The 16466-nt window shown below is 40.2% G+C and overlaps 1 non-coding gene across 1 annotated transcript; it reads right to left on the bottom strand.

Moving 5' to 3' along the window:
• Positions 1-2361: 2361 nt before the first annotated feature.
• TRNAF-GAA (transfer RNA phenylalanine (anticodon GAA)) lies at positions 2362-2434 on the bottom strand. Its single transcript has one exon. It is a non-coding gene; the product is annotated as a tRNA-Phe (tRNA).
• Between the last annotated feature and the right edge of the window lie 14032 nt (positions 2435-16466).

A 16466-nucleotide genomic window follows, 5' to 3' on the forward strand; every position in this document is an offset into this window, starting at 1 on the left:
AGACTGAAAACAAAAAAAAGGAACCAAAAAAAGGGGGGACAACCCAAAGTGTCAGAATCAGGAATGAAAGAGGGGATATCATTATAGACTACAGACAAGGAAAGAACAGTAAGGAAATAGTATAATCAATGCTACACAGATGATTTTGACAACATAGTTGAAATGGACCAACTGATCAAGAAACTCAAACTGCCACTACTCACTCAATATGAATATGTATTTTGAATAGCACTATATTAAGGATATATGATTGAGCAATTTTAAAACACCTCCACCCAATAAAAGAATCACCAGGCCCAGAAAGATTAATTAGAATATTCCAACAAATATTGAAAGAGTTAACACAGACTATCCACAATCGTTTCCAGAAAATAGAAGAGGAAGGAATACTTCCTAGTTCATTGTACAAGCCAGTATTATTCTCCCCAAACTCTCCTTTCAATTTTTCCTACCGTGTTCTTAAAGTGCCTGGAGAGAACAAGTGGATAACAGGAAAAGGAGATAACACATGAAATGATCACGTTACCTCTGTTGATAAAATCCTTCCTAAAATAAATAAATAATTGACCCCAGGAACATGACCAACTTGAGGCCAATCAGACTTGGAAGCCAAGCAGTCTCTCTCCTGACTATCTGCTATGGATATTTTTGAGGGGGAAGAAAATTGAGAAATAATGACATCCCAGAAGGCAGTGGTGGGAGCAAACATCAAATTCTGTGTCTTCCTAAAGATGCTCTGACTCAACAGAAATACATACCGAAGTACAGGCATTTTTCAATCCATAATGCATTAGAAAGTTAGGAACAGTGCACTAGAAATTCCTGGAAGTTTACTGGTCATACAAAGCAGATGTGATAAGATTGACTGTGAAGGAACAGAGTCGGCTGCTGTTCTTTACAGAGGAAGTGTTCAGCATACCTGTGACACGTTCACCCTTTATTTGTAGTAGTCCCCCACTAAGGCCAGTGTCCCAAGGCAATTCTCAAGTTACTCGAATATCTTTTTTTTTTTTTTTAAGTTTTCCTTATTGTTGCCTTCTTTGTCAATATTTTAAAAAATTCGTTCTTTACTTATTTTGCGTGCTTGGCATGCGAACGATAACATAACAAAGATTGTATGCAGAACATACTACTAACGACAAGATGGACAGCCAAAAAAAACATGAGGGTCTTAAGTGTGGTTCATTGTAACTCAAATATGGCCTAAGTCGGAAACTACCTGTATCTATTTTCCGTTTTGATAGAAAAATCTTTCCCTGCTTCTTCACATGGGTCTACCTCTTTTTGATGTTAACTGAGGTTCCCAGTAAAAGTTTTATTTAAAGATTTAAAATAAGGAGGAAAATGGAGTAAGGAAATACAGGAAAATTGATATTATGGAATATCAATTGGGAATGTGTTAGTTCTAGTTATTTCTTCTCCTTTCGTATTAGGAAAGCTTCTAATTCCCTGACAGTCTTCGTTACCTTGCCCAGAGTCCACGCTGCTCGCTCATCTAAAAAGACTCAGGGCCTACAGCCGTCCATCTCTCATTTTTAGACGGAGCACCGGTACAGAAATCCAAGGGCATTAAGGGGGCTTCTCTGCTTTTGCTCCATCCTTTGTCCCAGAAAACACAGTGAACTAAAGAAAACTTTCCGGGGGACCCTTCCCCCATCCCTTTTTCTGCCTGTCTGCCTCTTTAATGATAGTACAAATGGGAGCCAAAGTGAACCACCTGTTAACGTGCAGGCTTTTCTGCCTGGTGTTTCAAGTGATTCCGTTGGGATCCGGTTCTTCATTTCTTTTCTTTATTAACGTCTTCCTTGGGTTGTCACAGTCAAATTAGGGGATGTAGAGGCTCACAGCCTGTGAATGGAAGAGCACTCAAGGGAATCCACCGGGTTATGTTTTTACTTTGTATGTGTGCAGAAATGATATGGAAAATATTAGGAGAACTACATCGGTATTCCTTCAGGGGAAAAATTAAATAAAACGGTTGCTGTTGAGTGGATTCCGACGCATAGGAACAATATAGGACAAGATAAAACTGCTCCATAGTGTTTCCTAGAATCTGCCAGTTGCCCTTTGGTTGGTAGCCCAGTTCTCAACTAGTGGACGACCCGGGGGCTCTTTCTTTCCTGAAAGAATGACTTTAAACACTGTTTAACAGAGGAAAACTCTGGACGTGCTGGGGATCCATCCCTAAACCTCTTACATACAAAGCATGCGGTCTACCACTGAGCTGCGCCCTCCTTCCGGACAAGTTTTTGCTTAACTTTATTTACAGTTAGTTTTATTAGAATCCTAAAGCCTTGGAATGCAACTGTTATTAAAAAAAAAAAAAAAGGATAATAATAATTATGCATATGTCAACAGAACTGCCGAAACCCGGGATTGAACCAGGGACCTTTAGATCTTCAGTCTAACGCTCTCCCAACTGAGCTATTTCGGCTGCCGTGTGCGGGAGGGGCGCGCGGTGCCAGTTTAGTTATACCTGAAAGTATTGTTTACAGGACTTGTACGTTTGTAAATGTAAATCTCATGCAATATTACCTACTCACAAACCTGAAATTCTGTGAGGTCTGTTGCCATCCACGTCTGAAAAGTGTTTTCCAATTTTTGAAGACTGTGGATGGGTTGGTAGAGGAGGAGTGCCAAGAATGGAAGGTAAAACAGGGAGAAGCTTCTCTGCTTGGTAACCTCAGGCTGTCCCACGCTCCAAACACTACTCAGAAAACTAAGGAAATTGCTAAAGAAATGATCGAGGCTGTTCTTTCTCTCCTCTTTCAGTCCTTCCTTTTCTGTGTTCTTCTTAGTGACACTGTAATGGGGAACAGAGGGTTACTGAGCACATTAGTGTGAAGGGCTTCTTGTTCTGGAGTAGAAATGGGGAAACATAATCCATCAAACAATGTGTTTATTTCCATACGAATACGCAAAAAGTGTTTTCGAAAGGACACAAGAACGGAAATGTGGGGAATTATAAAAAGCAGATGAGTTGCATGGTTTGCTGAGCGATTATTCTGGTTAATCATAAAAGGACTTTCATTGGAGGTTTTCAAACACCATGTTGTAGAAAACACCCCACACCACACACATACACCCAGCTGAAGTAAAATCACAAGAGTACTGGCAAGTACATTTCTTACATATGCCAGCAGAATTCCAGTTCCTTCTCTTTAGAACTTTATATAACGTCATAAGGTGGTCATTTAATATCACATCAGACTCCTGAGGGAGATGCATGCAGCCAAAGGGCTATGGGCGGGTGTGAGGAAAGGGAGGGGAGAGAAGGATAAGGATACATAGATACATCTGAGTTACTTACATTTCCTAAAATAAACACTGGCCATTGGAGGTCAATTCAAGGGGCTTCTACTGCTTGCCAAACCAGAAACAAGGCACCAAGAAGGGACTCAAACTTTCAGTCTTCTGATCCAGAATCAGAGGCGTTGTCCATCAGGCCACTGGAGCAATACACTAAAGAAGTAGTCCAAACCTAAAAGTGAAAATGTTGTTAGGGAGCATTGGGTTTGTTTTCAAACTTTTCACTTTGCAAAAGGAAGAAACTTCAACCACATTCAAAACAGAAATCAAATAGCAGCTGAAACCCGTGAAGATCACAATTACTTAGAATTAGTAAATTGTGAGATTATAAGAAATGACATATTTCTTGAAGGGCACTCTCCTCTAGTCACTGATAATAATGGTGCATTTGGGTAGAGAAACACGAGCCAAGAACTGAACTCTGAAATAAAGGCATGCAGATGACAGCATGAGGAAAGGGGGAACCATAGGTTGCTATATTTAGACCTTTCCTGTCTTAAAAATAAGGTGGCATTACTTGAGGGAGAAAGGTCTGGAAGCCTAAACAATAGTACACTTTGTCGGAAATGCCTGCATTTAATGCCAGGAAAATATTTTATTATAATCCATTTATAACATAGGCTTTAACAGCTTGATTCTCTACCAACAAGTAGAAGAATCACCCGCTATGCAGGTGGCCCAGGGTTAAACCAAAAACCAAACCCACCGCCGACGCGTTGATTCTGACTCATAGTGACCCTATAAGACAGAGTAGAACTGCCCCCTAGAGTTTCCAAGGAGGCCTGGTGGATTTGAACTGCTGACCATTTGTTTGGCAGCCATAACACTTAACCACTACACCACCCAGGGCTATGGATTCTAAATTGGTCCCTGGAGCACTGGTCCAATTGGCAGATCCCCAATCGATGTCTTATATATTCGTAGGGTAGGAGAGATGAGAAATACATAAATTCCTAAAGAAAAGCAATTACAAATTCTCTCAATTTTCACAGTCTTCCATTCTTAGAATTGCCAAGATATTTGCAGAAATAAACAATACTCTTTTTCCATGACCGGCTTAGTCTTTCCTTCCCAGAGAGGTTAATCTTTTCTTCTCACCAAAAGTCTTCCCTTTTGTTTGTTCCCAGATTCCCTGTACCTTATGTTCTCCAAGTGTAGGTCAAAAGGAACGAACTGTCTTGGATCATATTCTAGGTAGTATGTTCTAAGGTACATTTCTTCATCAAGATAATTATCCTTTTTCCTTGGATGTGGGCAGCAAACAGTGAATAAAGACAGAAAGAGGGAAGAGAAGAAGAAGAAAAAGGTGGAGAAGGGGGAGAAAAAAATGAGAAGAAGAAGTGGCTCACACATGATAGGGAAGTGCTTCATGAAGAAAAGCAAACCTAGAGATGTAGAGGATTAAACTAAGGCTCCCTTGTTTACCCACCTTTATGGAATGTTCCCTTCATCTTCAAATTCTCTCTTTCAACTCCTTTCTCCTCTGCTTCCCAAGACTGCAAGCATGATGTACAAGACAGTGCAGAGGGATACAAAGAGTAGCATGAGTGTTGCTTCCAGAAAAATAGGTGCATATAGGGAAATGAGAAACTGGGATAAAATCACAACACTTGGCAAGTAATGAAGTCCTTCACCAGTATGGTCAGAAACTTGGCAGTGCTTTTCTAGGGGAAGCCATTCTGGTTCCAAAAATCTAAAGTGATACAAGGCAAAGAGAGAAAAAAGGAAATGATCTGAGAGATGACAACGTCTCTTTCGAACAAAATCTTCTTGGCAATGAAGAGAATTCAAGAAAAGCTATTTGAAAACACTCAATATGAAAGCAACTGGTCACATATAACCAAAAAGCAAACCTGTTGTCATCAATTCCAACTTATAGAGAACCTAAAGGACAGAGTAGAAGCGTCCCATAGGATTTCCAAGCCGTGGCTGGTGGATTGGAACTTCCATAAATTAACCAAAAAAGACAGGCTCCGGAAAAAAACACCCACACACACACACAAAAAAAAAAAAAAAAAAAAAAAACACAGAAAAGGGCCTGTGTAACTCAGTTGGTATAGCATTGGAGTTTTCATCTCAGTGTCCAGGGGTCAAGTCCCTGTTTAGGCAATCTTTATATTAATCTAATTATTTCTCTTAGGCTGAAGCCTTTCATTTTGCCGTAGTTACTTCTGATAGAAGCTTTGCTTCTTCACTCCTCTCTCCCCTCTCTTTGCTCTACAGGAATATGAAGAGAATCATAATGGAAAAAGAAACGATAGCACTTTCCCTAGCCACAGTCTGCTTTGTCCCACTCTAGGTAGAAATGCAAAGCTTTCAGTAATTCAGAGGAAAAAGATAGGGATGACAAAAAGCAGAGATAGCAAGGAGAAAGAAAAAGTCAGGATTCAGGGATATTTTGGATTTGGGGAGCTAGAAAATATGTAATGCCTTTCACTGAGCACGGAAAGAGGTTTGTATAGTTCTGCTTGTACACTGATTGAAACACTGTTTACTTTTTGCCCCATGGAATGTTTACATGATGAATTTGCCAGCCCTAAGAGACAGCCTTGTGAAGTCCTTTTCTAAACACTGGAATACCTAAGTCTGAAACTCTATAGTCTGCTGACCTAGAGATTTGGGTTTTTATGTGGTTTTTGGAGGAAAAGCACCTGTCAGTTGAATGGCAGTGAGGGTGGTGATTGGAAACCTAATCAAAACTTCTGAACTCTAAAAGCAAAGCTAAACAAAAAGAGACCTTGAAAGGAGTGAGAGAAATGGCACCTTACTTTTTGGGAAAAAAATAATTTGAATGAGAGTGGATATCTCATCAGAAACCACGGAGGCCAGAATGAAGAGGCACATTTTTCAAGTGCTGAAAGACAAGAACTGTCAATCCAGAAAAAACAAAAAATTCTTTTGGAATGAAGGAGAAATCAAGACATTCTCAGTGAGAGGAAAGTTAAGAGAGTTTGCCACCAGAAGAACTACCCTAAAAGAATGGTTAAAGTCTGTTTTCCAGAAATGAAGGAAATAATAAAGGATGGAATTTTGGAATATCGGGAAGGAAGAAAGAGTATGGTAAGCAAAAATAGAAGTAAATACAATAAGCTTTTCTTGTCCTCTTGAGTTTCCTCAAAAGTTTGCCATGAGAGAATTATTCTGACCTCACTTATACGAAATATCTACAACGGGCAAGTGTATAGAGACCTAAGTTTATCAGCGGTTACCGGGGTGGGTGGAAGACTCACTGCAGAGGGGATACTGAGCTTCTCGTTAAAGGGTGATGGGAAAATTTTAAAATGGATAGGTGGTTGAGCAACATAATAAGCGTGATCAGTGTCACTAAATTGTACATGTAAAACACCTTAAAATGGAAATTTTTTTTTACATATAATACTTAAGACAATTTAAAAAAAAGCTGTTTGTCATAATTACAAACAGCAAATGCTGTGATTTATTTGCGTATCAATCAACCCCTCTGGAAAAAAATGTTACCACTATTTTTTTTGTTCACCCATGTGAATATACACTCCAATTGCCTAAACAAGGCATGGCACATAGTAGGTGCTCAATAAGGTTTACTAAATAAATTGTATAACCAAACAGCCCAGGTGCTCAGAGCTCTCACCCTAGCTACTCTCAGTTTCCACTCCTTGCCCCCAGAAAACCATACTGCTCCTAGCCACCAGGGGGCTCTTCCTACAACATAATCATAACCGTGCCACCAAACAGCTGAATTCCTGTTCACCAGCTTGCAGAGCAAACCAAAAAACCAAAACCAAACCCCCTGCCTTCAAGTCAATTCTGACTTATAGCGACCCTACAGGATGGAGTATTTTGAAAAATTTGATCTTTATTTATTTTGCGGGGTTGGTATGAGAATGATAACATAAATAACAGGTACATAGGAGATATTACTGATGACAAGATGTACAAAAAAAAAAGGACAGGTGGTAAGATTGTTCATTATAATTCAAATACGATGTAAGTCGGAAACTACATGTATCTATTTTCCTTTTTGACAGAAAAACCTTTCCCTGCTTCTTCACATACGTGTACCTCCTTTTGATGTTAACTGTAGTTTCCAGTAAATGTTTTATTTAAAGATTGAAATAAGAAGAAAAATGGAATGAGTGAGAAAATATAGGAAAACTGGTATTATGGAGTATCAATTGGGAATGTGCTGATTCTAGTTATTTTTTATCCTTGCATATTAGGAAGGCTTCTAATTCCCTTACAATCTTCGTTCCCTTGTCCAGGATCCAAGCCACTCCTTCACCTAAAAAGACTTGGAACTTACAGCCATCTATCTCTCATATTTAGACAGAACACACATAGAGAAATCGGTGAGCATAAGATGGGCTCCTCTGCCTCTGCTCAGACTTTTGACCCAGAAAACACAAAACACTAAAGAAAACTGTTGGCAATGTCCTTCCTCACCTCTTTTTCTCTCTTTCTGTCTCTTAATAGTAATACAAATGGGAGCCAAGGTAAACTGCCTGTAAACGTGCATGCTTTTGTTTTGGTGTTTGAAGTGATTCTGTTGAGATCCAGTTCTTCTTTTCCCCCCTTTCTGAAGGTCTTACTTCCATTGTCACAGTCACCTAAGTGGAGGTAGAGGCTCACAGCCTACGAATGGAAGAGAATTCAAGGCAATCTACCGGGTTATGCTTTTACTTTCTATATGTGCAGGAATAGTATGAAAATATTAGGAAAAATAAATGTGTATAACTTCGGGATTGGATTTAGGTAGTGTTGAATGAGAGAAAAAGGGTGGAGATGTCAGGGATGGAACCCACAGCCTCATACATGCGAAGTACGCACTCTACCACTGAGCTATACCACCCTGGTGGATAGTAACTAGTCAAATTTATCTAAAAAAAAAAAAATATTAGTGGAGATCAAATGATAGAATTTTTCAAGATTACTGATAGATTCATTGGAAATACCTTTTTTCAACAACATAAAGGGCAACTATACACATGGACCACAATGGATGGAATACACAGGAATCAAACCAACTGCATCTGTGCAAATTGTGATGGAGAAGCTCAATATCAAGGGTCAGAACAAGACCAGGAGCTGACAACACAACAGACCATCAATTACTCCTTTCCAAGTTCAACTAGAAGATGAGGAAAATTAAAACACGGCCACCAGAGCCAAACATGAACTTGAGTATATTCCTCCTGAATTTCGAGACCATCTCAAGAGATTTCATGAATTGAACACTAGTGACTCAAGAAGACTAGATGACTTGTCAGATGACATCAAGGACATCATACATGAAGAAAACAAAATGCCATTAAAGACAGGAAAGAAAGAAAAGATGAAAATGGAATCAGAAGAGACTCTGAAATTTGCTCTTAAAAGTTGAGTAGTTAAACGGAATGGAAGAAATAATGAAGTCAAAGAGCTGAAAAGAAGATTTTGAAGAGAGGCTTGAGAAGACAAAGTAAAGTATGAAAATGAAATATGCAAAGACCTGGAGTTAGAAAACCAAAGGAAAGAACACACTTGGTATTTCTCAAGCTAAAGGAAACAGAAAAAAAAAAAATTCAAGTTATGAGTTGCAACGTTGTAGGATTCTATGCGGGAAATTATAAACAAAGTAGGAAGAATCAAAAGTAGATGGAGGCATTCACAGAATCACTGTGCCAAAGAGAATTGGTCTATGTTCAACCATTGCAGGAGGTAGCATAGGATCAAGAAATGATGGTACCGAAGGAACAAGTCCAAGCTGCACTGAAGTCATTGGCAAAAAATAAGGCTCAAGGAATAGATGCAATACCAGTTGAGATGTTTGAACAAATGGATGCTGTGTTGGAGGTGCTGTCATCTACACCAAAAAATTTGAAAGACAGCTACCTGGCCATCTGACTAGAAAAGATCCATATTTGTGCTCATTCCAAAGAAAAGTGACCCAAGAGAATGTGGAAATTATCAAACAGTGTCATTAATATCACTCACAAGCAAAATTTGCTGAAGAGAATTCAAAAGTGCTTGTAGCAGTGTACTGACGAGGAACTGCCAGAAATTCAAGCCAGATTCAGAAGAGAACATGGAACCAGAGATATCATTGCTGGTGTCAGATGGATCTTGGCTGAACGCAGAGAATACCAGAAAGCTGTTTATCTGTGTTTTACAGGCTATGCAAAGGCAGTCAACTGTGTGGATCATAACAAATTACAGATAACATTTCAAAGAATGGGAATTCCAGAACACTTACTCATGCTCTTGAGGATCCTGTACACAGACAAAAAGGAAGTCAGTTGAACAGAACAAGGGAATACTGTGTGGTATAAAATCAGAATAATTACATGTCAGGGTTGTATTCTTTCACCATACTTGTTCAATCTGTATGCTAAGCAAATAATCTGAGAAGCTGGACAATTCGAAGAAGAAGGCACCATCAGGACCACAGAAAGAGTCATTTAGAAATTGTGATCTGCAGATGACACAATTTTCCTTGCTGAAAATGAGGAGGACTTGAAGCACTTACTTATAAAGATCAGAGACTACATCCTCCAGTATGAATTACACCTCAACATAAAGAAAGCAAAAGTCCTCACAACTGGACCAATGGCAACATCATAATAAAAGGAGAAATGATTGAAGATGTCAAGGATTTCATTTCACTTAGAGGCATGATTAACACCCATGGAAGCAACAGTCAAGAAATCAAAGAACATATTGCATTGGGCAAATCTCCTCAAAAGACCTCTTTAAAGTGTTAAAAAGCAAAGCTGTCACTGTGAGGACTAAGGTGTGCCTGACCCAAGCCATGGTATTTTCAATTATCTCATATGCATGCATAAGCTGGACGGTGAATTGGGAAGACCAAAAACGAATTCACGCCTTTGAATTATGCTTTTGGTGAAGAATATTGAATATACCAGAGACTGAGAGAAGAATGAACAAATATGTCTGGTAGAATTACAAACAGAATGCTCCTTAGAAGCTAGAATGACGAGACTTTGTCTTATGTATCTGGTTGCAGCAGGGGGTCACACTCTGAACAAGGCAGGGGGCTGACAACAGTCCCTCAATATCTGTGAGGAAAGCTCATTGTTGTTCCCAACAGTGCACAGGTGGGTGGGCTCTGCAGGTGGACCATGGGCCCACAATGCTTTTTTTTTAAGGACTGGGATGTACCACTTATCCTTGGACCACTGTTGTGGGTGGCCAGGTGACCTGGGTGGAGCCCCCAGTCCTTTGGCCCTGGATGTGTGTAGGTGAGGACCCTGTATAATAGGCAAAGTAGTGTCAAACATCAAACACCCAACTCTCCACCACACAGCAGAAGCAGTTGCAGTCTGCCAACAAGGGCCTATTCTCCTGAAATGGGCCCACACAGGTCCTTGCAGGGGTGAAAGGTATTCAAAGTCCATGGACCATTTGTGCCTGGACAGGAGCCCCATTTGTCCTGAGCTCCCCGGCTTAGTGGAGCTGGCAGATAATCATTTCCCCCAGTTGTGAATTTATTCCTTCTGCAAGGCTGGGAGAATGACTCAGAACACACAACAGGCCTTACCTCGGGCTCAGGGAAAAGGACAGCCACTGAAGTCGGCTTGCGGGCTGAGGGCACTGTAAAATATACCCAAGTACTTAGCTCTTGCCCAGAGCACCGTTCTTCTCTGGTTCTGGACGTGTGAGTGGGTTGTGCAGCTTGCTGTCTCTCCTTGAGGAGACCACCTCGGGAACGCTACTTCCAGCCCCGCAGTGCCCCTCCAGGGAATGGTGCCTGAGGGTTTCTGGCAATTCAGCTCTGGCAACTCTTCGCAGCTTCTGAACCACCTCTCCATCCCCATGCAGCTGAGTCCATTTTCCAACTTGGCCTTTGATATTCAGGGCTCCTACATTGTCATATACATAATTATTTAACTTGTTTTTTTGTGTCTTTGTTGTAAAAGGAATCACCTGAAGCATCTGACTACTCTGCCATCTTGGCCCTGGCTCCTTATCATTTATTTTTATAATTTGTTACTTTAACATGTTAATCTTAATAAAGCCTGCTTTCTATATTTATAGTTTTCCATTATAAGCTTTAAAAAAACAGTTGCTTTTCTCAACTAATTCTGATAAATGGTGACCCTATGTATATCAGAGTACAATTGTCCTCCATACGACTATCAAAGGCTGATCTTCTTCAGATATAGATGGCACAGCCGTTCTTCTTCCCATGCCCTCTGGGTGGACTCCAATCTCCAGCGTTTTGGTTATCAGACCAACTTGTTAACCATCTGCAAAATCCGGGGACTCCATCAGCTAAACAGGGAAGTAAAATTAGTATTATTCATTTGTAACTCTAATGTACATTTGGGAAACAAGGTTAGGAAGACTGAGAAGCCAGAAGATACCTAGTGTATGTGCAAGAGTGTTGTGGTCTGAAAACAGGCCAAGGCGTGACTAAAAATAAAGAGGAGGATGGAAAATTAATAAACATACTCCATTTGATGACAGCTCATCTTTCAGAATTGGCCTCTGGAATGAATGAGGAAATCGCTCCAACAGAGGTTTCCCAATGTCTGTGCATGGATGTGGCAGGAGCAGTGTTGAGAGTAATATCATGACGAGCCAACAGCTTTGAGATTAATCACCACTGTGACTGGGGAAATTTGCTAGATTTTCCTTGAAATGCAAAGAGTAAAAAAATCAAATCCCTCTTTGTTAGTTCCACGTATTTCTACACTTAGATGAAATCTACTGAAAATGAACATTTTCCTAAAAAATTGTATCTGGCTCCTCTACACTTCACATACTGCTCTTAGCTCAGAAGGAGTCTAAAGAGGGGGACTGAACCACAGCAAGTCAGAGACTCTGTACAACCAATAATAACTGCATACTCAGCCACCTTTTCCTCAGTCCTGCCCTGGTGGTTCAGTGGTTAAGCATTCAGGCTGCTAACCAGAAGGTCCGCAGTTTGAATCATTAGTCGATCCATTGAAACTTTATGGGGCAGTTCTACTCTATCCTATAGGATCCCTATAAGTCGGAGTAGATTCAAAGGCAACTTTGTTTTTTCTTTAGCATAGGTATGGACCCTAGTGTCAGAGGTTAAGAGTTGGCTGCTAACCAAAGGTCAGCAGTTCAAATCCATCATTTTGGGAAGCCCAATGGATAAGGTTGTTATAACTCAAAATCCACTTAATTCACGTACATTGCGAAGGTAATATGCATGAGTCCTTTGCAAGTCAAGTAGGTGACCTCAAATTTGGCTTAGGGATGGCCTGTGATAGAATGGTAGGAGGAGGATAGTTGCAGCTTTTAGAAAGAAGAGAAAAGGTGATGATGCATTATGAAGGATCTCCAGTCTCTAGGATTTTCACCTCCTCTATCATAATCAGTCCCCTCTTTCCTATGGATAAAATGGCCTTTTCTCACCTTCAAGCCTTCCTTTACAAGGTCTTCCTCTACAAGATCTCTCTACAGGATTTTCTGCTGGTTTAGGTCAAAATACAAAAAACCTTTTAGTTCGTACTCTAGATTACATGATCAAATTCACATTGATTCATCAAGGTTATTTTTATTCTCAGTTCAATAATGGAAAATATTTACAGGGAAACTAGAACCATTTAATAAGGATGTGGCAACTGTCCTGAAACGATGCAGACCTTACCCAAGGTCTTTGGGTTACTGTGAATGTTCTCTCCTCTTTTGAGTCTTGAGTGCTTAGGGGTTATACTCCATTTCTCATTTCGCAGCTTCTTCAAAGATGGGACTCTCCCAACCACACTCAGACACTGAGTTCATTCAGGTCAGGTAGACAAAGAAGTTGCTATGCACTTTGATGGCTTCTTTCTGCTCCATATCCATGACTGTGAATGAGAGGTAGGCAAGACACGGTGGTGAGTCTTTGCATCCCCGGCGCATATCTGGGTTGAACATCTACTTCTCAATGTCTTAGAACATAGCAGAGGACAAAATGAGATGAGAAAATGGCTCTCCTCTTTTGCAGGAATGAATTCTTCTTCACCTAACATGATTTCAGAATTGTGTTGTCCATCCCAAAGAAGGAACAATGATATTTCCCAAGCACTGGAGCAGGTTTTTCTTCTTTCAGATTTTCTAGCCTCTTTCTGCTCAACTTTTCCCCACATTGTCTTAAACAGTCTGCTTAGTCTTTGGGACATGCAGCTGGTGGCCCATGTAGTGGTGAGTAATGAGAGTGCTTGGAGAGAATGTATGAATAAGAATGATATCAAGTAACTGTACGTGAACACCAGTGTCCCACAAGTCAATTAAGAAAGAAACACCAAGGCCAAAACAAGTCAGATTAAGAAAGAATTAAGTTTCTGAGACTAAGAAGATCTATCAATGCACTTTGAGAGGAAAGGAAATTGGAGAGACTGGGGATGGAACCGAGAGCCTCGTGCTTGCTAAGCGTGCGCTCTTCCACTGAGCTATACCCCAGTGAAAAGCCATTTCAGAGGAATCATCATACCTGTTCTCCTAGTCTTGAAGGACTGTTGTCGAGACAAAATTACCTTATGTTCAATTTCGCTGTTTCCAAACTCCCTACACTGCACTCTCTCAGACACGGATACACCAAGAGAAGGATACCTTAGTGCTAGAAAGAAAGGCATTGTTCCTGATCAGTAGTCTTCCACCAGACTGCCCGGAACTTGCTTCCACTCATTCCATCACCTGACTGAGTACCGGGATATAACATTCTTTTGTAACTTGTCTGAATGTAACTTTCTGTATTCTTTTGACTATTGGAAACATATTAATATTTCACACAGGCAAATAAATAAAACTAAGTCAAGTGTGTGTATGAGAACGGTCTAAATATGAATAAGAATGGAAACAATTAAATCTAACGTATTCCAGGAAAAAAACTTATCCACATTGGAGAAAAATGAGAGAACTAATTCAAGAAAATGTTTTACACAATGCTTTACCCTCATTGTAAGACAAAAAGAATCACAAACAAATATTAAACTCTACCTAGCTGAGTTTTGTTTTTGTTTTTTAAATAGTGCTATGGGTGTAGCAATTCTGACATTACTTCCTGTAAGATTTAGGCTTGAGTAAATGAGTACATACATTGACGTTGTTGGAAACCAGGGCTCTCACTGTGTGAAATAGAAGGAAAACACGAAACTGGAATGGGGGAAGGTAAGAAATTCCCTTTTGGTGCTGGATGTTGTATTCCCTTTTGCCATCTAGGTTGATTTCCACTCATAGAGATCCCACGTGTAAACAGAAGAGACCTGCCCAATAGGGTTTCCTAGGCTTCAATCTTTATGGGGAATCCTGGTGGCACAGTGGTTAAGCGCTCAGCTCTTAACCAAAAGATATTCAGCTGGCATCCACCACTGCGCTTTGCAGGGGAAGAATTTGGCAGTCTACCTCTATAAAGGTTACAGCTATGAATCTGTATGGACTCCAAGGTAGTGCGTTCCTCTTTGCAGGAAGCCAAGGGGCGCAATTGCATTTGACTGCTAGCCTAGATTGTTAGTTCCCGTGGTAGTAAAGGCCTAGCCGTCTTCTTCCGTTGAGACGATAGCCAAAGCATGGCTTGCTTTGAGTCGGAATTATCTTCATAGCAAGACACAATTTTAAGGAAGTAGGTGGCTAGAACTTTTCTTCCACGGCGCAGCTGAGTGAGTTCCAACTGCCAACCTTTCCATTACTGTTAGGTTACCCAGCCGAAACCCTTTGCACCACGCAGAAGCCTTGCTCATATATTGTAGTGATTCTTTTTCTACAGAACTTCTTTCACATTTGTTGTGATTAAAACATTCATCTCCGCCCTCACACACAAAACTTAGTATCAGAGTAGAAATGAATAATAAGTACAAAAGCATATAGCATTATGGAATTTCTTACCCCATTAGTTCCTTGTTTTTCTCACTGAATTTCAGTTCCTTTTCTTTGTTTTTAATATTATATAAAGTGTACAAAATGTCTGCTAAGACTTCGTGGAAGACCTCAAAACCAAACCAAACTCATTGCGGCCAGTCCATTTGGACTCATAACGACCCAAGGAACGTGTAGATAAGGAGAGGATGATCAAAACATGGATATATACAATTCGATTGCATTTGCCAAAATCAGTAAAAAGTGTCTAAAGCTACCATTTCCTGATGAGTCCGTTCTGATTCATAAAAACTGGCAAGAGTTACTCCCCAGGGTCTCCAGGCCTGGCACAGTGGTTAAAACTATTAACAACTAACTGTAAAGGTCACAGGACTTTTCAGCTGATGAGAATTTTGGTCTAGGAGTTGATACTGTAATGGGTTGAGATCTGGGGGGATGCCGAGATGAAGTGAATGTTTTTACATGTGGGAAAGTTGTGAATCTTTGTAGACCAGAGGGAAGACAGTAGCATGTGTAGTTATGTCCCCCTAAAACTATCCTTGTCCTAATATCCAAAAGCTTTGAATATGTTACCTTACATGGAAAAAGGTATTTTGCAGACTTGATTAAGTTAGGGATCTTTCCATGGAAAAAATTTTCTGCATTTGCTGGTTGGACCCAATGTAATCACAAGACCCATATAAGAGGCAGACAGGTGGCCAAGAGTCAGAAAAGGAAATGAGACAACAGAAGCAGAGATCAGCCTGATGCAGCCGTGAACCAAAGAAGGTAGGTATTCTCAGATGCTAGGAAGCACAAGGAATGAATTCTGTACCATAGTCTCCAGGAACAACACAACTCTGCCAATATTTTGAGTTTAGTTCCCTAGGACCCATTTCAGGCTTCTGATCTCCAAAATTGAAAATAATAAATTTGTGTTTTTTGAAGCCATTAAATTTGTGATAATTTGCTACAGTAGCAATAGGCAACTAAACGAGAGTTTGGTATTAGGTTGTACTGTAGTCAGCGTATTGAAAAACTGTCTGGATACCAAAAGAAATTCAAAAAGTTTTGTAAGGATTCCTTGGCAAAGTGTTAAAAATTACAGATCCCGCACCCTACTATAATCACATCACTCAAGATTACTGGGTGTTGCTTCTGGAATCTGCGTTTTGTACTAAACAACTTGATGAGTGCTAAAATTTTCCCTCCTACTACCTTTCTTTTTCAAGAGAGTTTAATTTAGAAGAGACAAGAAAAACCTTTGTGCCCTCTCTGAGGCTCCAACTCATGACCTTCAGCTTATGAGACTGACCCGCTGCCTACTGTGCTAAGAACGTACGCGCTTAAATTCCTTTTGGTAAATTCTC

Source organism: Loxodonta africana, chromosome 1 (genome assembly GCF_030014295.1).
Source record: "Loxodonta africana isolate mLoxAfr1 chromosome 1, mLoxAfr1.hap2, whole genome shotgun sequence".
Classification (NCBI taxonomy): domain Eukaryota; kingdom Metazoa; phylum Chordata; class Mammalia; order Proboscidea; family Elephantidae; genus Loxodonta; species Loxodonta africana.